Source organism: Lichenostomus cassidix, chromosome 4A (assembly GCF_008360975.1).
Source record: "Lichenostomus cassidix isolate B80296 chromosome 4A, HeHo_3.0, whole genome shotgun sequence".
NCBI lineage: Eukaryota > Metazoa > Chordata > Aves > Passeriformes > Meliphagidae > Lichenostomus > Lichenostomus cassidix.
This window is the reverse complement of record NC_139485.1, coordinates 14706169-14729645: the sequence shown is the minus strand read 5'-3', so window position 1 is coordinate 14729645 and position 23477 is coordinate 14706169. Positions and strand designations below refer to the sequence as shown.

The 23477-nt window shown below is 42.8% G+C and overlaps 1 long non-coding RNA gene across 15 annotated transcripts in view; it reads left to right on the top strand.

Annotated features, from left to right (window-relative positions):
- Positions 1–23477, top strand: part of LOC146437568 (uncharacterized) — an 85016-nt gene that overhangs the window by 19115 nt on the left and 42424 nt on the right. For all 15 annotated transcript variants that reach the window (XR_014852286.1, XR_014852292.1, XR_014852288.1 and 12 more), the window contains exon 2: positions 6272–6397. This is a non-coding gene — a long non-coding RNA (uncharacterized LOC146437568). The remainder of the gene's footprint in view (positions 1–6271; positions 6398–23477) is intronic.

Below are 23477 nucleotides of genomic sequence, written 5' to 3'. Positions count from 1 at the left end.
CTTGGCCAGAAACTGGGAGTGTCCTAAATATTGGGAGAATGAGGACAATCACTTGAAGCTGAGTGAGAGGTTTTGGCACCTGCCAGGCTTGCCTGTCCCCATGCTGCTGCAGACTGGAGCTCCTCTCCTTGGGTGGCAGCAGCTGGTGACCCTCGTTTGGTGCCCTTTGGCTCTGCCTTCACTCCAGCTCTTACCACGTGGGGAAATGCTGCTCTTGTTTACAATACTGGGAATTCAGAGCAGCCCCTCTGCCATTTCTCCACTGCAAATATTGCACTTGGGGTGATTCCCATCTCCTGCTCTGTGCAGATGGAGCCTGGGAGGTGAGGGAGGCTCCATCCCAACATCCCAACATCCCAACATCCAACCCCTTGGCTGTGAGCCCCAGGTGACTGCACCAGCCCCAGAATTAATCTGTGAGGATGGGGGAGCTGCCCTTGGTCTTTTTCCCCTCCTCTCATCCAACAGCACTTCCCTTCTCACCTCCAAACCCAGCCATGGCACAGGAGCCCCCAGTTTCTTCCCTGCACCTCGTGGCTGTGGATGCAGCCCGGAGAAAAGGCTGCCTGGCCATGACAAACTGTGCATTGGCTCCGTGATTTGTGTAAGCTCAAATTTTCCACTAATTCACTTATATATCCTAGATGGAAAACACAGCCCCGGGGCTGCTATAAACCATGCTGCTGGAGCCACAAAGGGCTGTCCTGCCAGCTGGGAATCACTGGAGCATGCAGAGCATCAGGGGCTGAGGAAGGACTCAAACCCAGTGGATGCACTTGTCACAGGGGCTGTGGTGTGGGAGCAGCTCTGGCCCTTCCCTCAGGTTGTTCCCCAGCTCAGCCTGCTCAGAGCAGGCACAGGCAGGAGCCAGAGCTGTTTCCTGGCCACCACACCAGCTCTGGTCAGTGCCCACTGCCTAAAACCAGCCCTTGTTTTGGCCTGTTTGGTGGCAAACATGCTGGCTCGCTGTGCTCTGCTCTTCTGCAGCCTCCGTGCACCCCAGAGCTTTGTTTTGTGTCGTGGTGCAATTCCCCAGCATTAATTTTCTGTATGAGCCACCCGTAGATAATTTAAGAGCGTTTTCTTTTAAGAACAGCAAGAGTGGCACATCGGCTGATTCCCCAAATGATTGCTTGTCTTGTGACAGAGAGCTGTTGACCTGCTCCTTTAATGTTACAAGTCTGCATCTAACTGCTCTCTTAATCCAACCTACTTCCTTCTTTTTAATGAAATTGTCCCTTTAGCCTTTTTTCCTGGGCTGGCTTTTCAACACCAACATTAGAAACAGTCTGCTCAGTTCTTTCCTCTGCTAACATCTTGCCCAGAGCTAACTTGCAGCTTCACTCTGTCAGCTGTAAGATATAGATATACTGTTGTCTTAATTACTCATATTTCTCCTGCTGCTCATAATTCTGCTTGTTCCACCAAAGAGCTCTTCAGAGAGCTTTACCGCTTCCCTCTCCCTTTCTTTGGGGGTTTAAAGGTTGTCAGATATATAAACGATCCTTGTTGCAGAGCTTTGGTGGTGACAGTGTCCTTTGTGGAGAAGATTTAGGGGGATGGGAGGACTAAATACGGATGCTTTTAGGCTCCATCTCTGAGGAAGGAGAGAACACACATCGCACTACCTTGCATAACAGAGCACCAGGGAGGGTGTTTGGCAAATCCCTTCTCTAATGAACAGCGAGGCAGCTGTTTCTTCTGCAGCTTAAAGTGTAGATGCTGATTGTCAGGAGAAGGGTTTTCTTTATCCACCACTGATTATCCGTGGCTGTATCTGGCTGACTGCTATGCCTCTAAAAATGCTGTTGAAAAGGGACTGGGCACTTAAAAAAAAAATCACTGCTGTGCCATAGGGAAGCTGAAGTCCTTTGTGGTTTCAGCTCTCCCTTTTATGATTATATACTACTCTTTCTGTTATCTCTGTTAATTAATCTGTCTGCCACAGCAAGTATTGCGTGTTGAGTAATGTAGAGCAGATTGACAATGTGACATCCATGGCTTTTTGGCACAGGCTGGAACAAGTTTTGTCACCTCTGTGAGCTCTCTAGCGAGTTAAAGCTTTGGCCAAAGTCCTTCTCTCGTGGCTATTTTGGGTCCTCTCTCCATTTTAGCAGCCCTCAGCTCCAGGGTAGTTCAGTGGCAGAATAGATTTTAGTATTCAGCTGGTTGTCTCAGTTCAGCTGGCTGACAGGTTCAGGACGCAGTACTGTGAGTTTATTGTTAATTGAATAAATTAGGAGCCTGTCAAATTGCTGTGCTTGAGCCTCCTAGAGCTTGTGCTGGTGGAGTGGCTGGAGGTGGGACTGGGCAGGGTGTGCTTTCCATGACTGGGGCTTAATCCCCTCACTCCAGCTTTTGGTGTTATTTTACATATTTCTGTATAATTTATTAATGGTTATGTGGTGAAAGTGCTGTGCAAGTATACAGGAAGAAACACTGGAACATCAGAGCAGGGAGAGGTGGTGACACCAAAGATAACACACAGGTTTCATCTGATCTAATAGCAGAATTAGGCAAATAAACAACAGGCTGCAGTAAGTCATGACCAAACTCTTCCAGTAGCACAGATGTGACTAAAGAATCTGTTAGAGGAAGCAAATGGAAACAGATGAGAGAAACTGGTGAGAGAAAGTAGAAATAAAGAGAAATTTGGTTCTGTGTAGAGGAACAGCACAGGGAAAAGAGATCTTCAAGTCAGTGCTCTGCTCTTGAAGAGCTGATAGGGATCAGAGATGTCTCAGGCAAGCTAAGCTCCAGGCAAGGTCACAGGAGTGAGGAAATCCAGGCAAGTGTGTCTCACTTCAGCCCATGGCCTGTGGAACCTCGGGGTCAGGGAACACCATGTGGGGAACACACAGTGCAACCCCAGCCTGGACAAGAGCAGTGGTGAGGGTGGCCCTGCTGTTACAAGCCCAGGTTGCCCCAAAGTGTGTTTGATACAGGGAAAGCAGAGCTGTGATCCTCAGGATGAGCATCTTGCCCTCTCCGTGTGCAGGGTGAGCTCTGCCTGGGGCCAGGCTGCCCAAACACCTCCCTACCTGTGCAGAGCAGAGCTCCTCCAGGTGTCACCTCCTCCTCTGGTGTCACCAGCTGAGCCTGGCACTGCTGTGAGGCTGCTGGCACAGCCAGAGGCTGCAGAGTGCACGTGCTGAGCAGGTATTTGGCTCTTTTTACTCAAGATTTCCTCTTGGAATCACAGTTCTGCCTCCTGGGAGCAGCTCTGAGGGCACAGGGGTGGCTAAGTTGGTGGCCACACAGCTGCTTTGGCATCCTGGCTACTGTGGCTCTGGGCAATTCCCTGCAGAGGTGTGGGCAAAGGCACTGACCTGGTGCCTCAGCTCTCCAGATCCACGGATGTTTCCCCATGAACTCCTCCTCTAAAAGAGGAAGGTCTCGTGACTGTGTGGTACTTGGATGCCATGGCAATGTAATTAGCTGCAGAGCAATCTTGCTAAAAATGTCCTTGGTGGAGGAGAGGATGGGGTGGGAGAGGATGATGTGAAAGGGGAGGAAGTTTCCAGACCTGTGGCTTCACTACAACTCGGCTGCTTAGGCCAAGTCCTTCAGCTGCAGTGTGAATGCAGAGGTTCAGAGCAGAATGTTTACTATGATGTCCATGTGGGAGAGAAAGCAGAACAAACTCTTGGAGGTGTTAAGGGATTATATAACAGCTTCCCACCCCCAAGCCTTTCCAAGCCTTTGGAAATTTTTACGAAGTATCTCAGGCTGAAAACCTTTTTGAGCTGCTGGATAACTTGAAGTTAACTTCAGAGAAGTATTCCCAGTACTTTCCCTTGTTCTCCTTTTTTCTCTTCAATGTTATCTATGGATCCAGGAACTCTCGAGCTGCTTAATCCAGAGGAGAGAGGCACAGGGTTCTGCATGGAGCTCGGAAAGCCTCGGTGCAGGAAAGCTGTGCTGCTGATTAGTTTATCTCTGTTACTCTGCCAAACCCTCAGAATTTGGCAACCTGGGTCTTTTTATATCCTTTAGGCTTTTTTTCCTCCCTCCCTCATGACCTCTGTGGCTGTATTTGCCAAAAGTTGCCTGTATTAGATATGAGGCTGTGTGTGTATCAGCATCCACAGGGCAGATGCTCCCAGGCTGCTGGGGAGTTGAAGAATTCCAGAATACTGGAATTGTGTGAAGCAGTTGGAGTTAAACTCCAGCTCTGGTGAGCTGGAAGTTACTGGAGAGTCATTCAACCAAATTTTCTCCTCGGCTGTGTTCTGCAGCAAATAAGGAATAAGTTTCTATAATTGATGGTTAATCCTACTGCACATTTCTATTAGAAATTATAGATTGTATTTTTGGGTTAAATGAGGACTAACCATAGTAATAAAAAGTAAGGTTTCATAGGGACATTTTTAACGATTAGGTGAGATACTGCAGTGAGGCAGTGGAGGGTGAGCTAGGATTTGGTGGCATTTTGGTGGATTTCGGTATTCAGACGTTGTTCTCCTTTATTTGAATATTCCTACATGTTAGGACAAGGCACAGCCAGCCGTGTTTTCCATCCCAAAGAACGAAACACAGCTCAAGGAGCTGAGCTGAGATTTGCTTCCCTGGCAAGAAAAATTTCTCTTTGTCAACCAAATCATAATTTTAAGGCATGAAAACTCTTCATCAGGACAGCAGCATTTTAACGCCTTAAGTTTTGCAGCCTGATCTTTGCAGAGCTAAAAAAAAACCAAAAAAATTGTTCACAGAAGTTCTTCTGAATTTGCTTTGGGTTGTAAAAGTCTATAAGGTCACCTTGATTGCTGCACATCAGTGTGGTCCCAACAGGGTGTTCTCGAGGAGACAACCATTGCTGTGATTTAATCCAAATCTGTTTAATCATATATAATCCACATAACTCAAATACGCTCGCCCAGGATCCAGTTTTAGAGCTGTGCTGAAGGGAGGGAAATCTTGTGTTGTCACAAGTCCTGCTGACATCAGTGGGGTTTCTTATTGATGGAGGACTTAGTGCTGCACATGCAATTACAGCAAAATTTGGGGTTTAGCATATTCGCAGTTTGCTGTGGTTTCAGGAAGCTGTTGCTTGGAGGGGAGTGAGTAAATGAACTCTGGGCCAAGTCCAGCAAAATCTCTGACTGAAGAGTTGTGCCAAGTGCCAGGGAAAATTATACAATAATCTGAGATCATTTGTGGTGGGATTAAGAACTCGTCAAGGCTTGGTTTGTATTTTTGTCTTAGAAATTTCACTTGTTATGAATGAAAAAAGATCCTGTGCTTCCCTCAAGGTGTTTTGTGTTGGGTCACAAAGGTTTCAACAACAAAAACCATTGGATTTGTCAGGATAAATAATGCACAGACATTAGTGAAGGTTAAGATTTTCATCTCCAAGATCCCAAAATCTGCTCAGCCCCCATTACTGGGATGTACACACAGCTCTGTGGTGTTATAGCTCTACATCCCAAAACCTGCATCCCAAAACCTGCACTCAAAATCTGCAGCCAAAACCTGCATCCCAAACCTGCATCCCAAATCCCGCATCCCAAACCTGCATCCCAAATCCCGCATCCCAAAACCTGCATCCCAAATCCCGCATCCCAAAACCTGCATCCCAAAACCTGCATCCCAAACCTGCATCCCAAACCTGCCCAGAGCCAGGGGAGCTGTAAACAGCTGAGTAATCCTGGTGAACAGAACCCACACAGCCATCAGCTGTGCAAAGTAATCCCTAAAAAAAGGATGGAAAGGGCAAGAAGAAACCACCACTTTCCAAACCAGTGAAACCCCAGCCATGCTTCAAGGTAAACACTGGGATAAATAAATAGTGCATGATCTGAGAGGCTGAATCTGTACCCATAACCACAGTTTGCTGCTCATCCAGGGAAATAATAATACAAGGTGAACTTTTTCAGCTTGCAAACTGTGTCACCTCTGGTGCATTTCTGACGTGACTATTTTTTTTTTTTCTTCGTGGCCATTTTGCAATTTTCTCTGGGTTTGTTTTGATTGTAAATAGGCACACACATTAGCTAAAGCCAGATAATTTTCTCCTGGCCAGCTTTGCCAGTAAATCACTGAGCTATGTAATTGGGTTTGTATAAAATTATGCACTGCAAACTTGGGAATAAGTAAAACAGAAACAAAAAGTGGATTTTTGTAAATAGTACCATTTTTTTTTCCATGCAAAACTTCTGTTTCACTCCATTTTTCTGTTCCCTGTCATGATCATTCTTTAAATGTTGGGTGAAAATCCAACTGCAGGATAAATTCAAGCAGCACTGGTAACAATTTCTGGTTTGGCTTGTAGGTGGAGTTGAATGCAGTGGTTAACTACAAGCAATATGTTATGAAGATGATGGTGTTCAGACAAATACCCAAACAATTTGATTCTGATAAATTGCATGCAAGACTTTGACCAGCATGAGAAGAACAGGTGAGAACCCTTGAGACTGAAGCAGAAATAATCAGTATTTTGATGGTCAGGAAAAATATTGCTCCAGCAGCACAATAGATCTTCTATTAGGAAACTCAAAATACTAATTACAATCTGCCTAAAGACTTATTATAAATGAAGTGGAGATAGAAACATGTTTATATTATGGGGAGGCTTATTTGCAGATAAGCAGGAAACCAGTCACACATCTTCACAAACATAATTTTAGCTGTTTTAATTAGCAGGTTTGCTTTGATTTAATTTAATTCAGTGATTCCTTCTATCTTTACTGACACATGTGCAAATAAAATGGGCTGACCTGACTCCTGACACCCCGTTTCCTTTCTCATTTCTGGATTTGTTGTTGTTGATTCCGGCAGTGTTTGCGGTGGAATGATGGGGTCAGCACTTCCTCCCAGCACGGCCACAGATGGAGGGTGGGGATGACAACTCTGCATCTAAAAGGGGCTTTTTTCACCCCAGCACTGACTGATTCCCGAGCTGCTGGATGTCAAAGGCCAGCAGGAGTCCCAATAACCTCTAGTTGCCAATTCTATTTAGTTTCGGAATGACAAAAAATATCCTTTTTTTGTGCAGTTGTGGTAAAAGCAAAGCGACCTTTTATTTGCTGTAGAGCCAGAGCCTGGAGAGCAGCCCCACGTGTGCATCAGCTTTGGGTGGAAAAACAAGCTTTAAAGCTGTCAGAATTCATATATTTAATGTTTGGAGATTTGCTGGGCTTATTTAACAGCGAAAGTTGTTATTGACAGAATAAGAACACGTAGTCCAGGATAAAATCACGACATGAATACACTGACAAAACCCCAATCTGTGTTGATTTTGTTGAGCTTTTTGTTGGTCTGAGGGCTTGGGAAGTATTTTTTCTTCTTTATGTCAGAAAAAACAATGGTTAATACGCCAGGTGTTGTTCTCCCTTCCCTCTGCAGTGTCTCACAGCTCTATGATAGGTAATTAAAACAATCACTGAAATGTTTCAAAGCCATTGTAGCCTTTACTTGACTTTTAAAATTCCTATTTGAAGAAGAATGTTAAAATTAATTTGTATCCGGCTCAGCAAAGTGCTCTTTACTTGAGCAACGGACTTTACAACATTGCCAACAAAAAGAATGGAATTAATATTATATTTGCCTTTATCTAGGGTTATTCTGTTAACTGTTTTATACTGGAAATTAATTTCAATATCATACAGATGCCTACAAGTCCTGAATGCAGCAGTTTTAGCATGCAGCCACAGCTCTCCTAGCTCATAATCATGGTAAAAATAAGAACTCAAAAAGGAAAAACTTGCCAGGACAATTAAATGATTCTGCCCCCAGATAATAGAAGGAAGAAGTTTATATGTTAGGACTGTAAAATCTGCAAGAGGGAAAAGTGTTGCTAAAGAAGTATTATGTGGTTATTTTGGAAAGAATGGTAATTTTACAAGTTTGTCTTTCTACTGAAAAAAATACTTTGGAGACCGGGAAGCAGACATTGGGATAGGAGCATTTTTGATGTGGAAACTCTTCTGTTTTTCTTCCCCATCTCTATTTTTCATGTTTCAGCTCCCTGCTTCAGTAGGGCTTTGGAAACCTTGTAATTCATCCATTATGGAATTCTCGGTCTGTGGAACAGGATTCTATTATTAAAATAAGCTTTCTTGTAATATATTCTTTTTGATCCCTAAAAACCCACTTAATCATTACAAATGAGTGTTTTATGTCAGTGCGAAGGGGTTTCTTCTCCCCTCCTTTCCTGGTTTGTCCCTGTTTGGGATTGGCACTTCCCTGGCATGGGCAGGAGTGGTGGCAACTGCTGTGAGCAGAAAGCACAAGTTGAGGAATTTTCAGGAGGAATGGAATTGGTTCAGGCTCCGAAATTAATGGTTAAAAAAAAGGGAAAAAGCCGCGTAGGATGAAAGGTTTTGCATCTCCCTCGCTGGTGTGTGGGGAATCCTTGCCTGGTGTGGAAGTCAATATGTGAAGAAAGCAAATGTTTTTGCATGTTTACTTATGGAAATCTGAGCGATAGCAGGGAACAGGGTGCAAACCAAAAATATCAATACTGACAAATTCAAACAAGGACTTTTCCCCATTAAATTTCAAATACATGGCTATTTGTGCAAACATTTCCGATTTATCAAAGACAGTGTAACCTCATCCTCTGTTTTTGCTCCTTTGTGGACATTTTTAACTCCTTCATGAAACTTTCTAAATCCCTTTTTTTCTAACCACACGCAGGTATGGCAAACAAACTTACAAATATGGCTAAAAATATGACTTAAATCCTCATCACAACACAACTCAATCTGACAGTGTGCTTTTGCCAGGTGGAACAAAGAGCAATAAATTAGTTCCCAACATTTATGATCTTGCATTATAAAGACTCCAACAGACTGTGTTCAAAATCAATTGTCAGAGTGATGGGGATTAATAACTCTGGTTCTGTAACCTTTTCCATATCTGCAGCCTGGCTAAGGGCACGTTTCAAGATCTGCTGCCATATTTCATTATTGCAACCTCCGTTTGAAAGACCTTTTTGATGCCTAAAAAAAAGAAACAGATTAGTTTTTAGTAGGGCTGGATGAATAACTCAGAATTAATAATTCACTCAGTGAATTTTGCCTCTTATTCTGCAGGAAGGATGGAAAAAAAGTACTTCTCAAAAATTTTTTGTATTGACTCGTTGGGTTTTTTAATTAATCAAAAGTAGCAATCAGAATTCAGGGTGTGTTACCTATTTGTGGTTGATCAGTCGGGTGGTATTGGTTTAATTCCCCAATTAATTGAGGACAAATACTAGAATAAATTTCATTACTCAATATTTGAGGAGAGAGTACTTAAAAATTCTGCACGAGCTTAAAATCAGGTTCTGAAAGAACTCTTGAAAGTAAAAATCTGAGTGCACGAAAATTGCTGGAAAGGAAACATAAATAAGGCAGGAATGTGGCCAAGCCAAGTTCATTACAAGACACAAATAAGTTGAAGCTTCCACAGCATTTTCCAGCTGCAGCTCCAGCACCTGTTTTGGGAGAAGACTAATAAATATTGGGATAAATATGGGAGCAATGTAAATGAGAGCTTTATTGAACTTCCTTGCCTCCCTGGCTACTGTGCTGTGTTTTATAGGAGTGAAATGTTTGATATAAGTGAAACCACGTGAAGAATTGGCATCTTTTGGCTTTCTCTGCCTCCCAGCTGGAATTTTGGCATCCCAGCAGTGCCAGCCCTGCCAGGCTGAGGCATCCACTTCTTCCCCAGCTTTTTCATGCACTTTATTTCACTTTCTCCCCAAATAGAGATACAACAGTTAAATATTTCCCAACCAAACCCCCATATGTGATCTCCAGGGCCGTGCATACCACCAAACTGTCATTTCCTTCGATTAACCTTCACCTGACCTTCCTCCCCGAGGCGCTTTCTGATCCCCTCGTTCCTCCTCTGCAGCCTGCTGCTCTCCCAGGTGAGTGCATCTGTCACTCGGGACAGCTGGACACTCTCCTGCAGAGCTCAGTTGGGATGGAAAACTGGGCAGAAATGGAGAATTTGCCCCAAATCACCCAGCCCAGAGCTGGATGTGCCTGGAAGTGCAAAGGAAACGCAGCTCAGATAAGAGCAGCTGAAGAAATCTGAATTTTAAGGGTGTCTATTGAGCGGTTTAGGAATATTGTGAAATATTTAAGATCATAAAAGGTTCATGACTGAGATCTACAGGACTTTTTTTGTTGTAACTCCTTCATGTTCTCAGGAGGGCCAGTTTGTGGAGGATAAAACTGCAAGGGGAGGATCAGAGTTGAGGATCACCTCCTTACAATAACAGAGTTTGGAAATTGCCAGGGCTGTCTATTTTATCATTTGGAAATCCAACAGGTCTGTGTTTAATCTCGATTTTAATCTACAGATAGCAAGAGAATGAAATCAGAAAGGCCAGAAGAAATAAAACATTTCAAAATTATTCATCCCTGCAAAAATTTCAGTTAGTCCAAACCGAGCTTTTTTTGCCTGGGAAAAAAAAAAGCTTGGGACAGTTTTCAGCTTGGGACAGTTTTATTTTACTTTTTTGTCCTGGAGTTCCTCCAGAGAGAATAATATGGAATTGAGATGTTATGAATCCAGTCAGATCACACTTTGGACTGACAGCAGAGAAAAGCAAAGCCTACATTGAATCCATAGCTTCTGCTTATGGAATAAAATATATTTTGGGATGATAATAAAGTACCAAAAATAAAGTACATATATATATAGCATGACAAAGTATCTCTTCATGCCAAGGTAAGCTGGTACAGTGGCACAAGCTGAAATGAAGCACTTTGGTTCTAGGCTTAATTTGACTGTTAAATCTCATATTTTTTACTGAGAGATTAAAAATGTGCCATCAGAAGCCTCAGCATTGCATCAATTCCTATGGATGAGGATGGTTTTTCCCTTAAATCAGTCTATTCAGAAAATTCCTCAACATTTCATCAACAGGCAGAATTTACAGATCTTACAGATTTTTGTAGGTATAGAATATATAAATGTTTAGTTGGGAAAGACCTTTAAGGCCATCAAGTCCTGTTTTTGCTGAATCCTAGTTTGTCCTTTTTTTTAATGTCTCATTAACACTTAAAGAACAGTCTAAGTCTGCAGCATTCCATGATTTCTACTCAACCCCCCAAGATCATGAGATCTGCTGGAAAATAGTGAGCTTTAAAACAAGAAAATATCTCAATATAAGATTCCTGTGCAAACAGTGCATCCATTCCTTCTGCCAAGAGTTTCTAATCTATTTTTTGAGTTTTTATTCATGCTGGCTTTTTTTTTTTTATTCCCCCCCATTCCGGAGGGAATGTTACATTTATAAATCAGATATTTCATTTATAAAGCAGATATTGCAGATGCAGAGTGAGGATGTTAGTGAGAACTTCCAGCATGATGGGGTTGGTGAATCTATACTGCCCAGAATCACCAAGATCCTGCACTGGTTCTACTCTGTTCCAACTAATTCCTGAAAAAATCATTCTATGATTCCACAAGGATTGTAAAAATCCCACTTTTGGAGTAAACGTGACCTGTGATTGTCCCTGTGAAGGTTTTTGCAAAGGATCCTCCAGAATAAAAACCCCAATATTTTCTGTGCAATCCTCCCCCAGCCCAATCTGCAGTGACGGGGCTGTACTCACCTGGTGGAGGGGAGAATTTAAATGGAAGAACAAAAAGAAACTGAAATTGCCTTAGGGATTGAGGTCAGGTGAAGGTTAATCAAAGGAAATGACAGTAAAATGGCATTCAGGGCTCTTGGTACATTTTTAATCATTCCTCTCTCTCTCTCGCTCATAAAAGACACAAAAGATGTCCAACTTTTTTGCCTTTGTATTTAGTTAGGGATGACTTTTATTTTTGTCTTGATTGTTTTAAAATAGCCTTTCTTTCAGATTTCTCTCGTAGATTTAGCTCCTGAAAACTTGCATTGCAGTGCCTTAAAGATGTGTGTGGGAAATTGGGAATGTGTGTGTGGGGGGAAGAAGAATGTTAAGAAAAGGGAGTAATTTTCCCCAGAATATCTCTCATTTTAACTTCTCTTTCTCGAGTGATAGATTTTGAAGGATTTCTAGAAGTCATGAGTTTGGGGAATAAATACTCAGGAAAGCTAAATATTCACATTATTACACAAGTGTCAGGCTAAGTGAAGTTCATGATTGCAACTACTGGAAACAAGAATAGTTTCTTTCACACTCTGCTAATCTACAAGTTATTGTTCTGGTTTTAAGTGTAGGTATTTTGTATATTTTTTGTAAAAAATATTAGAATAATCTTCATTATTGCAATGAAATCATGAAGTCATATCTTAATTTTCAGGCTGTTTGTTGTATTCGGATTTTGTGTATGTGAAAAGTTGGGGAACTTTTATTTCCCAAGTTCGTAGTTGTCACTCCATGCCAGTCACCTCAGATAACTTTGGCATAACTACAACAGGAACAGGAGCAACTTTATGTAACTTATAACTGCCCAAGGCAACTTTTAAAAAATGTGAGCAATGCATTTTCTTTTTTTTTTTTTTCCCAAGTCTGTTTGCATAGACTCTCTTCCCCCTGGAACACAAAGGGTCCTAGAGGGGACGGATTAAACCCAAACAGCTTTTAGCTGAGGTAACTTGGTGTAGCAACTGTGCTCTCCCTGCTCTGTAGATGAGAGATGGGATGATGCAGCTGGAGCTGAGCTAAGGCAGGACCTTGAGTGAGTTTTGGCAAAACCTTGATCCTTTGGAGAGAAATCCTGGGCTTAAAAACTCATCCCTGCAGCCCAATGCAAAGAGCATCCCCAGTGTGAGCTGCAGAAAAATGGGATTTTGTGCACGTGAGATGCTCCACAACTCGGGGGAAAACAACCAAACAGTCTGGAAGTGATTTCTCAGTGAGTGGCTGTGCTGGTGTGGCTGGATTGCCACGGGGAGTGTGGCACTGCTCCGCCAGGTCCCACCGAGCAGGAGCTGCACATGGAGGCCAGATGGGCTCCTTGCCAGGAGGAGGAGGAGGAGGGAAAGCCCTGCCCACCCTGAAAGTGCTGCCAGAAAAATTGTCAGGGAATTAGTGCAAAAACTGGGGGAAATGGGCAATCTGTATCAGAAGTCATTGAGCAAAGGTTGAGCTGAGCTGAGCTCTCCTCCAGGGAAGGCAAGGTGGGGATGTCTGGGCTCTGGGATGCAGAAGCTCCCAGCAACAAGTGCCTGGTTCTGCAGGCACCGAGAGATGAGGAACTCAGGGATTTCCATGCTGACAGGGTCTGACTGGGGTTTTATGAGGCTGTAACAATGCCAGTGTCAGGTTTATGGAGGGCATTTTTCAACTCAGCATCAGCCTGAGCAGCCAGTTCTGTCCCTGTGACTCACTGTCTGGTTAAACCTCTGCCCTGCTAACAGAAATCCAAGTGATTTTTGGTGTGTCTTTGGCAAAACAGGAATATCTGTTAAAGAAAAAGAACAAAATGGGAGAGAATTCTTGTAAAATGAAATCTGAGTGCCTGAGTTGAAGGCATTAACTGCTGGCAAGTTGAAAACTCTTGGACTGAGGGAATGTGATTTTTCCAGCTGGTTTAGTGGAAGATGTCCCTGCCCATGTCAGGGGAGTTGAAACTGGATGAGCTTTAATGTCCCTTCCAAACCAAACCATTCTTTGATATTTTTATTTTTAACAAACAACACGATCTCAGAATTTTACTGAAATAAATACTAAAGAATCACAGCCAGATCATATCTGCTATTTTTAAAACATTAGAATTATTCACTCTATTATATCCCTGCATGCCCAAATTATTCAAGTATGGGAAAGATCAAGTTGGTCTGAGTATTTTTATTCCAACTACTGGGATCATCACTCCCTCTCCTGCCCATGGAGGAGGAACCTCACTGGAGCATCAGAGGAATGTGATAAAATGTGATGGAGGAACAGCAATAACTGATGGCTTTGCGTTTCCTTTCCCTCCCTGTTTTTGGAGAGAAACCTTCCATGCGAGTATTCTCAGGTGATGTCTTGGTTTCTGTTGGAATAAATTGCTTGTCTCAGTTTGATCCCTGAGCCTTCTGATAAAAGCACCATGGTTTTGCACCTTATTAGAAGCATGGCTGAGTCCAAACCCTGCCAGAGCTTTGCTGGGTGTGAGGGATCAGGGAAGGTCAGGAATCTGCTGAGTGCAGAGGCTCTGGTGCCTGCTGGCAAACACAGGGATTGTTTCTGCTGCTCTCAGGTTTCCACCTTCAAGATGCAGGGATGCTCAGGAGTAAATTCACGCTGCCTGATTTTAGATGTCCAGTTTAGGTTGCTCCTGGCTGGAACAAAGCACAAGCTCTGCTTGCTGCAAGTCCAGAAGTGTCTCTTCAGTTGCACAGTCAGATTCTGCTTTGAGCCCAGCTCTGGGTGAGCAGAGCACAGAGCAGCTCCAGGCAGAGCTGTTTGTTCCCCTGCCAGAGCTGCCACTGGGCTCTCCCCTGAGGACCCAAATCAGATCCCTGGTGGGGACAGAACCAGTCATTGCAGGCAGCTCAGTTCTTTTGTGAGGGTTTCTGTGATAAATCCTCAATACAAGCAAGGTTGGAAAAAGAAAGGAGCCAAAGCCTTTGAAAACATTTCTAAGTGAGGAAATTTCACCCTGAGCTCGGGGTGAAGCCCAGGTTTCACCAGATCCCTAGTCAGGGGGGAACAAGCTCCAAGATAACCTGCTGGGCCATCACTTCTGGTGCTTTGTCCCATGGGCTCTTGCAGCTCTGGAATCAGTGAGAAGCAGGAGGCAGCCAGCTCTCTTTTCAAATCAGGGGAGGCAGACACCCTTCCTGAGGTTATTTGTTGCATCACTTGAAGTTAATTTCATGCTTAAACTAGAGACAATCCAGTTCTGAGAGATTTTCACCTGAAAATGCACTGGGAGCAGTTACCCCCTGCACTCTGCTGCTGGAGGTTGGGATTCCAGAACCATCTGGACATAACCCTGTGCCATGTGCTCCAGGAAGACCTTGCTTGGGCAGGGAGGTTGGAGCAGATAGTCCCACCAGTGGTGCCTCCAACCTTACCCATTCTTCTGTGGCTTTCTGGACTGTCTGGCATTACCAACCAGGACATTTCTTTATGGGGCTGGTTTGGAATCATGAGCTACCTGGAAGGAGACCTTTGCAATCAGGGATATTTGCAACCAGAATGATCAGAAATTTGGGAGGGTCGTGGCTGCCTGGGCAGCTCTGAGAGGCTTTGGACAATTTGCTGGGGCCACCTGTGGCTCTTGGTTCAGAGAATGTGTCACCACTTTACTCTGGCATCTGTTCAAAGTCCTAATTCTGTGGATCAGTGTCTTTCAGATGAAGAAAGTGAAATCCTTTCTTGCCCCTGGTGTCTGAGTAAATTGATATCAAATTCTCTAATGAAAAGACAACTGTTGTCAGCAGAGGCAAGCAACAAGAAAATCTGGGACAGGAGGTAACTTCATGATGGATTCTACATCCTCAGGGACATTCTGAGCTCTGAGGATTAATTTTCTATTATATCCACGTGTGGGGCTTTCCTTAAATACACTTCCCCTAACAACTTAATACTTTTTTCAATTACAGTGTCATAAAATGCTACAACTTTTTTGACATTCTGCCACTTGGAGGCCAGTGCTTTCATCACCATGACCATTGTTGCCCCTTTTTATTTTTCTTAAATGATGCATCTTTCTGCTGCCCTGTGGTTTTGTTGAGAAAGGGTTCATTGCGCAGGGAAAAAGCCCTTGGGAACTAAACTTCTGCTGTGGTTTGTAGTGAACCTTCATTTCATGAGCTTGATCTGTACATCCTGATGGACTTGCAAAGCCTCACCACAAGTGCCTCTTCTCAATATTGTATCTCAGTTGGCTTCATATACTTTATTATCTTTATTTGTTTTAGATTTATTTATATATTATTTATTTTACCACCTCTGTTTCATGTAAGGTAACTCTAAGAATGCTTTCAGACAGAAAAAAAACAAAAAACCCCCTAAAAAACCCCCAAAAAACCCCAGCATTTTTTCTTGTCCAAATGCTTGACTGTGTGAGATAAAGCCAGAGCACCAGAGATCCAGAATTTCCTGCAGCAACCTTATACTGCACCTAAAAATGAATTGCTCAGGGCATGAGCCAATAATTTATAAAGAAGAAGGATTTGGGTAACTACAGGTTACAACCTTTTGCAGGAGAGTGGTCAGTAGCTCCAATAGTTTGGAGTTCTCCACCTGGAAGTGTAGGGAATTGGAGAAGGAAAAATAGAGCACGTGAGGTGTCTGAAAATTACCTGAGTGCTGAGGAGAGGTTCCAGAGTTGTTTATTACTAAATCAGGCCAAGATGAATTGGGAAGTTGGAGGTAAAGCCTGTAGAAGGAGCTTGGGCAGATATGGAGATTGCCATGGGAGAGCAGAGGCACAGAGAAGGGACCAGGAGCTCTGTGTGTCTTCAGCCAGGATGGAATCATGGAATTGTGGAACGGGTTGGGTTGGGAGGAACCTTAAATCCCATCCAGTGCCATCCCCAGCCATGGGCAGGGACACTTTCCACTATCCCAGGTTGCTCCAATCCTGTCCAACCTGGCCTTGGACACTTCCAGGGATGGGGAATCCACAAGCCAAAGGTTTGGGCAATGGAGGTGTTGGAAAACAAGGCTGCCCAGCTGCTTTCCCACATTTTCCATCTCCTTCACTGAGGAAAAGAGGTAAAACCTTCCCAACACAATGTTCATAAGGGACACATCACCGTGTGTCAGGCAGGGAGCATGAACTGATCCCAGTTAATCTTCCCTGCTGCCTTCTGCACCTCCATTTTATAAACTGAAATTGGCAGGGAATTATGGCCACAAAACCTGATTTCTGCCTCAGTTCTGCTGCTCGGCACAGAACTACCTGACAATTAATATTTGTGTATACCTTTTGAAATCTGTGACCTTTGGGGAGTTGACAGAGCTATAATATTGGTCTTTGTGTGCTCGCCTGGCTTTTAAAGTCCCTGCCTGGTGGATGTAAGTTCAGTGGATACAGATCTGAAACTTGATTTCCTCAGTATAGCTGCATTAGCATTCAGCTGTGGGTATGTAAGATAATAGTATTAAAAGCAACCTTCCATCCTGTTGTCATGGATGCAGCACAGCCCAATCCTGGGAGCACTACACCACCAGTCTTTGTACAATCTCATTTTTATCTACAAATTTTGATTTAATTATACCAGAAATTCTGCAGCCGTCTATAATATATGATTTTATTTTCCATTTTAAGCATTAAAATGTAAGAATTGAGCAGCTCGAGCTCTTTGTCCGGAGCTCTTTTTTTTCCTTTTTTTTTTTTTTTTGCATTCCAAGTATCTGTCAGTATTAGTTATGAGACTGTGTGAAATAAGTAGCCATGAAAGATGCCTGCTTTTATGACAGAATGAGTGGTTTCATGAATTTTAAAGGAGCACATTTGTATTTTCTGTTCTTGAACTACATGGGCTACTCGCAAATATGACAGAAGATAATTGTTTGAGGAATGATGATGCCTTTCAAGATTTTGCGGGATATTACTATTTTCATAATCTTTCATTTATCAGCTTCCGCCGCTTGATTTATTTATGGGCGTAATTTGGAAATTAAAGTACTCCCACTCCGGCAGCAAAGGTACATGTTTGCTTCGCGTGGCTTGTGCCCCCCTGGGTGAAAAAAAAAAAGAATTTTCTGATTTTGGTGTCAGGATTGGGGGGCAGCCAGGTGTGATCCTGAGCCACGTGAGCCCAGGGAGGGAAGAGTCCGAAGCCTTGGGACGAGCGGGGATTTCAATCTCCAGCAGCACCCGTGGCAGCAGGCAGAGCGTGTGCTCAGTTTGTTAGGATTTAAATGAAGGCATTGTTAGCAGGGATTTTGTGTGAGTGAGTAAAGGCTTCAAGCCTTTAATTGACTCGGGAAATCTTTTTAGTTGTGATTAGAGGGACAGATACTCAGCTGGTGAGGACTGATGGTGCTCCACTGAATCAATTTTCATACCCTGTCTGGAGTCAATGGAGCAGGGCTCATTTATAACCCTGTACCTGGCCTGTTATTATAAAAAAAACATTCCAAGCCTGGCATTTGAGTGGTACAGTAACCTTTTATGAGGGAGCTGCTTGGCTCAATTTAAAAAAATTCATCAAAATCAGGGATAAAATCCTTGGGCTAATAAATTCAGTGGCATGAGCTATTTTCATTTGGTTGGGAATTTAAGTGTGGAAACCTATGGCTGTGTCCTATTTGCTTGAAAGCTCAGTGATGGATCTGCCATACTTTCATATTTAGCATAAGGTTGTCTTCTTAAAGACTAAAATGAAGCATCTTTATATCTATATGAGGCATCTCTATATCTGTATGAAGCATCTCTATATGAAGCATCTTTTATAGACTAAATGAAGCATCTCTATAGTCTTTTCTGGTTTAGCCTTGAAGTATTTGTATTTTTTTCCCTTGGTAATATTATCTCACTTTCCATCCTGTGATAACCGCATAGCAGGATTTTATTTTATGGTAAAAAAAAAAAAAAAAATCTGGATATCTTCATGTATTAAACTCGCCCCTAACATCTGAATATTATCACTGAAAATCCCCTCTCAAAATTCTGCGCACGCCCATAATTAAACTGCTCTGAAAGGTGCAGTCAGGAGAACCAGGCACCAACATTATGGAGTGAAAATTAAAGAGGCAAAACATCAGAGTGTCTACTGTATGTGCCTGCTGTTAGACACTCAAGCATGGAGAACAGGATACACCTCTATGGATGGATGGCTTTCCTTATTAAAAAAACACAGTAGGACTCACAGTAGGGGAACGCACTAAAACAAGGCTTTGTAGTAATTTCCTTGAAAGAAATTTCCCAAGATAGCAACTTAAAAAAGCTTTTAATCTCACCACTGGCTCTATGGTGAGTTTTACTGGAGCTGGGATAAAAAAGGCCATTAGATTGCAGCTGATCTGGTGGAGTTGGTCTGAAGCCTCTTCCCTCCCAAGAAAAGGATTAGACTTTCCTTGCACCACAACAAGGGTGGAATAGATTGATGTGATTCTGACATATTGAAGAACCTTAAATATGTACCTCTCAAGTCTGAAATGAAGTGGGGAATCAGAAATCCCCTTTCCCAGCTGGAGCACTTGACCAACCACCCTGCCGTGCGACACCGAGCCGAGCTGTTAGATCAAGGTTCCTCCTATGTGTCTAAATTTGAAACCACTGCCCCTCGTGATTTGGAGCTGAGATTTTATTTTGGGTCTCTGAGCAGTGTCCTTTACCACTTGGGAAGAGCATGAAGTGTTTCTCACAAGTTCCTGGAGAGGGATCAGGCGTGACTGTGTCCTGCAGCAGCTCGCTGGGCTGCGATGGGCCAGCAGCTCCCTCACTGGGTTTTGCCTGATCTGTTATCAATTCCACACCACTATTAAACACCAACGTAAAGGCAAAAAAAAAGCCAAATCTGGCTGAATTTCCATGCAAACATGCTGTGAGGCTGGCCTGATAACCCTTAAATTGCTGTGGCTGCAGGCTCTGCGCTGTGCTTGGTGCACATGTCCAGGGCCATGCTCTGAAACCCTGTGGCTTCTCCTCAACCTTCTCCTCCCCTGCTTTGCTGCCGTGGCTGTGGGGAGGTTGCCCCAGGGGTTTGGTAGAAGGAGCTGGAGGTGCAGCAGCAGCTGCCCACCTTCCCCTGCAGGCAGCACCAGAGTGCCCAGCACCGCCGTGTGTGAGCATCAGCAGAGGAGAGGGAACATCTTGTACCTATCTTGTGTCAGCGAGCTGAGAACAGGCAAGGAACATGTCTGATAATGTGTTTCACATTGAAATAATTAAAGAGAATTGTTGCTGGAGGGAAATGTGCCTTTAAAAATTAACCCTGACATCTCTCTGACAATTTGGCGTGTTACAAGAGATCCTTTTTTCCCCTCCTTTTTTTTTTTTTTTTTGCCTTCTTTAGTTTTACTAAACTTGATATGCATTTTTCAGCACTTTGGAAAATGCAGAGCCTTTGAAAACTTCCCTGTACAAGCAGCCTATACTTACATGAGCAGCCCCATCTATTTTCCACTGAACTACTCGTAGGACTGATGTTTAAAGGAACGGGGCTGAAGTAAATGACACATTCTGCAATGCCCTGGAGCCTCTGCTAGTTATTATTGTTTGAATCTCTGTCTTGATTGCATATATTGCAGTCTTCTATCACACAGGGAGCCAGTTTTGAAATCTGAATGTTGCTCCTCAAATAACTATCGAGCAGCTCGCTTTATTATTTCTTCTTATGCTGGAAAAAAAATCCTTGGAAATTGAAAGTAGTCATTTCCATAAAGCACTCAAAGTTTAAAAATGTTCTTTTTGAAGGAGCTGGAGTATTTGAAAACAAATGTTAATGTCTATAAACGCAGTATTACTTATTTTTCAAAATTCGAGCTGCGGCAACACCAATTATATTCACATTTTTGTCATCTGTAGAAAGTTAAATATACAACCAGATATCTGTGATCAGGAAGTTTGGCTTCACTATATCATGGCTGCAACAGTTATTTACCAGTTGAAGAATTGTGCAACTTTTTATTAGGGTGAATTTCTGTATTTTCAGTTCTCTGTTCAATCATAATTTGTTAGTCCAAGGGTAGGAAATGTTGGGTTTCTCTCACTTTGTTTATTTACTAATTTGAAGCTGCATTTCCAGCCTGGGAAGGGGCACAGGAGGTGGCAGGACTGGTGAGGATGCTCAGGCTGCTTTTCCTCTCTCTGATGTGGCTGAAGCTGCCCTGGACTGTGAGAGTTTTCTAGGCTCTTTCCCTGTGCTGGTCACCAGGAGGAATTTGAGGGTTTTATTCCTCAGACCTGATGGCTGAAATTCTGCATTTCCCTGGCCAGAGGAATTGCTGAGGAGCTGCTGAGGCACTCCTGGCTTTCAGTTCTGCAACTAAGAAAACAGACACACCAATTGCCCTCCAGACACTGAAAAGTCTTTTTTTTCCAATTTTTGTCTTTATTTTCTTTTTCTTCTTTTGAGCAACGTGTGACCCGATGGGAGGCAAACACAGTGCAATGTGCAGGAGCAGGAGCACACTTTTCATTTATCTCTGCAGTTCCCAGGTTGCAGGGCAGATTCCTGGGTGACACTCAGTGTCCTCTGGAACACCTCAGTCTGGGGTTTACACTGACAGAATTAACTTGCAGGAGCCAAACCCTACTGCATTCCTTAGTCAAGGAGAAGAGACTCACCCCTGGATTTTCTCTTCCCTGTAACTTTTGGCAATTTGGTGATCTTGGGCAGAATCCCTCAAGGTCCTGAGTATCCCCATGGGGTACAAAAAAAAATACAAAAAAACAGGACAGCTGATGGTTCATGGTGCTTCCTGCAACTGGGGGCATCCTTGGCTAAAATATAAAACACAAAATACTTTAAAAACACTTCTCAAAACCCCTTGGGAAGGATTTTTGCCCTTTTTATAAAACTAGCAGCTGAAAAAGTATCTGTTAGCTGCTGGGATATGTGCTATAAGCCTGGCTGTACAGAATATTGCTGGGACATACTTTTTGGCTATTAAAGGCTCATTAAAAAAATTAAAGTCCCCACAATTTACAATATTTTCCATTGAAATAGCATGTTAACACATTTCTTTAATCAGTGTGTAACTGTCAAGGGAAAGAACAATTCATCTAGTATACGCATACATTAGGAAAAAAAAATTATCAGATTTAATTTTATTTGTTTTATATTCAGGGCTTTTTTTGAAGGAATTCCTGCAGGGAAATGGTTAATCTATTTTTAACTAAAGCTTACTTTTGTAATCTATCCAGTGCTTAGAGTTCTGTCATTGATCTATGATTTATGTGATTTAAACCACCTCTTGGCTGTAACATTGGTTTCTATCCAAGATGCTGAGCTGAATACTAATTACGAGATCAAATTTATGCTGTTGGGCTAAGCAGCTGAAGGAGCTTTCCATGCAGGACTCCCTTAAACCACGCCACCGTTGAGCATTAGTGGCATATTTGGCGAGGGGGATGGGGGAAAAAGCTGGAAAAGGGAAAAAAAAAATACAGCAGGAAAGCTGAAGTGTCCTTTGAAAGCTTTATTTTTAGTTCTCTTGAATGAGTGCACAGTGCTGGATGCAGAAATTCAGAGTGTGAATATGCACATGGGGCTGTTTTTCCAGCAGAATCTCACTAATTCCCCCTAACGATTGGGAAACCCACTGAGAAAAGCCAAATGGCACCAGCGAGCAAACAAATAAATATGATTGAGGAGATTTTATTCCAAGATGTATTTTATGCCTTTATTTTGACAAGTATCACGTTGTCAGAATGATTTATGGTATTTCAGAGCATACCAGTAAATGCACTCTAGGATGGGTCCTTACAGGAAGAAAGTCTGGGTAACAATAGCTTTGCTTTACCTCTCCTTAGAGCCTTTTTGCTGAGAAATAAGCCAAGAGCACCAATTTTAGAGAAAATATAGGTTTCCTTCAGTAAGAATGAGTAACAATTCCATTCTCCTGCATCACCTTTGCAGAGGAGGTCGGGATGACAGCAATTTTCTTTGAGGCAAAGGGAGCCAAAACCTGTTCCAACAGCTCAGAATCCAAACCGCAGTCTGAATAAAAATGAAATTTTCTATTGGAATTTTATTGATCATAATGATTTTTGAGAGGAAACGTGTTCCAATGCACCGTTTGACTTTCATGTCTGTTGGTGTAATGTTGAGGTGTTTCATTTTGACGATGCTGAAATATTTTAGTTTGTTCAGGCTTTTTGTATTGTTTTGGTTTATTTTCAAAATATTTTAAATTTATTTATTTATTTATGGTGTAGTTTTCCTGTTTCCCAATGCTTTGCCTGATATTTTGTTCCAATGGGGCGACTGGAACATTTTCAACCTCTCACTGCACCGCATTAAAACAGAACATTTCCATAAAACACATTCACAAATCCAACTTTGCTGGAATCTATTCAGGAACCTTTAGAGAGATCTTTTAAGAAATTTTAACCTTCCACACTGGGGGAAACACTGGGATTTCTCACAGAATTCCAGGCTGTGACTATTTCTCCTGCCTTTTTAGCTGGGCAGTGGTACATTCTGCCCCCGGGGTTTGGGGATCGCAGTCTTGGCCACGGGATCAATGAGTAGGGATTCCTCAGACACAGAGCAGGAGAAGGATTGGGATCCTCTGCTGTTTTCCCTGTGACATCCCTGTTGTCACCAGTGAGGATCATTTTGGAGCCCCTTTTGGGGGGCTGTGGTCTCCTCCCCTGGCAGAGGTTCCTGGAGCCAGCAGGTCTTCCAGCTCCGGCCATAGGAGGTCCTACAGTTTCCTTTTATCATTCTTGCTCACTTCAAAAACAAAACCCAAAGAAAATAAAAAAACCAGAAACAGAAATAAAGCAAACAGAAAACCTTGAGGAAGTTTCTTCCAAGGGTAATTTTAGACTAACGACCTCTGGTTGTGTATCTATTGCTCCTGATCGTCCTCCTTTATTATTTCTCCCATTTTTAATGTGGAGAAATTTCTATTTCAGTCAGATCCTTTTGCCTTTTCCAAATTATATTATTTACAGTCTGCTTGATGTCATATTTGCTTTTAAAG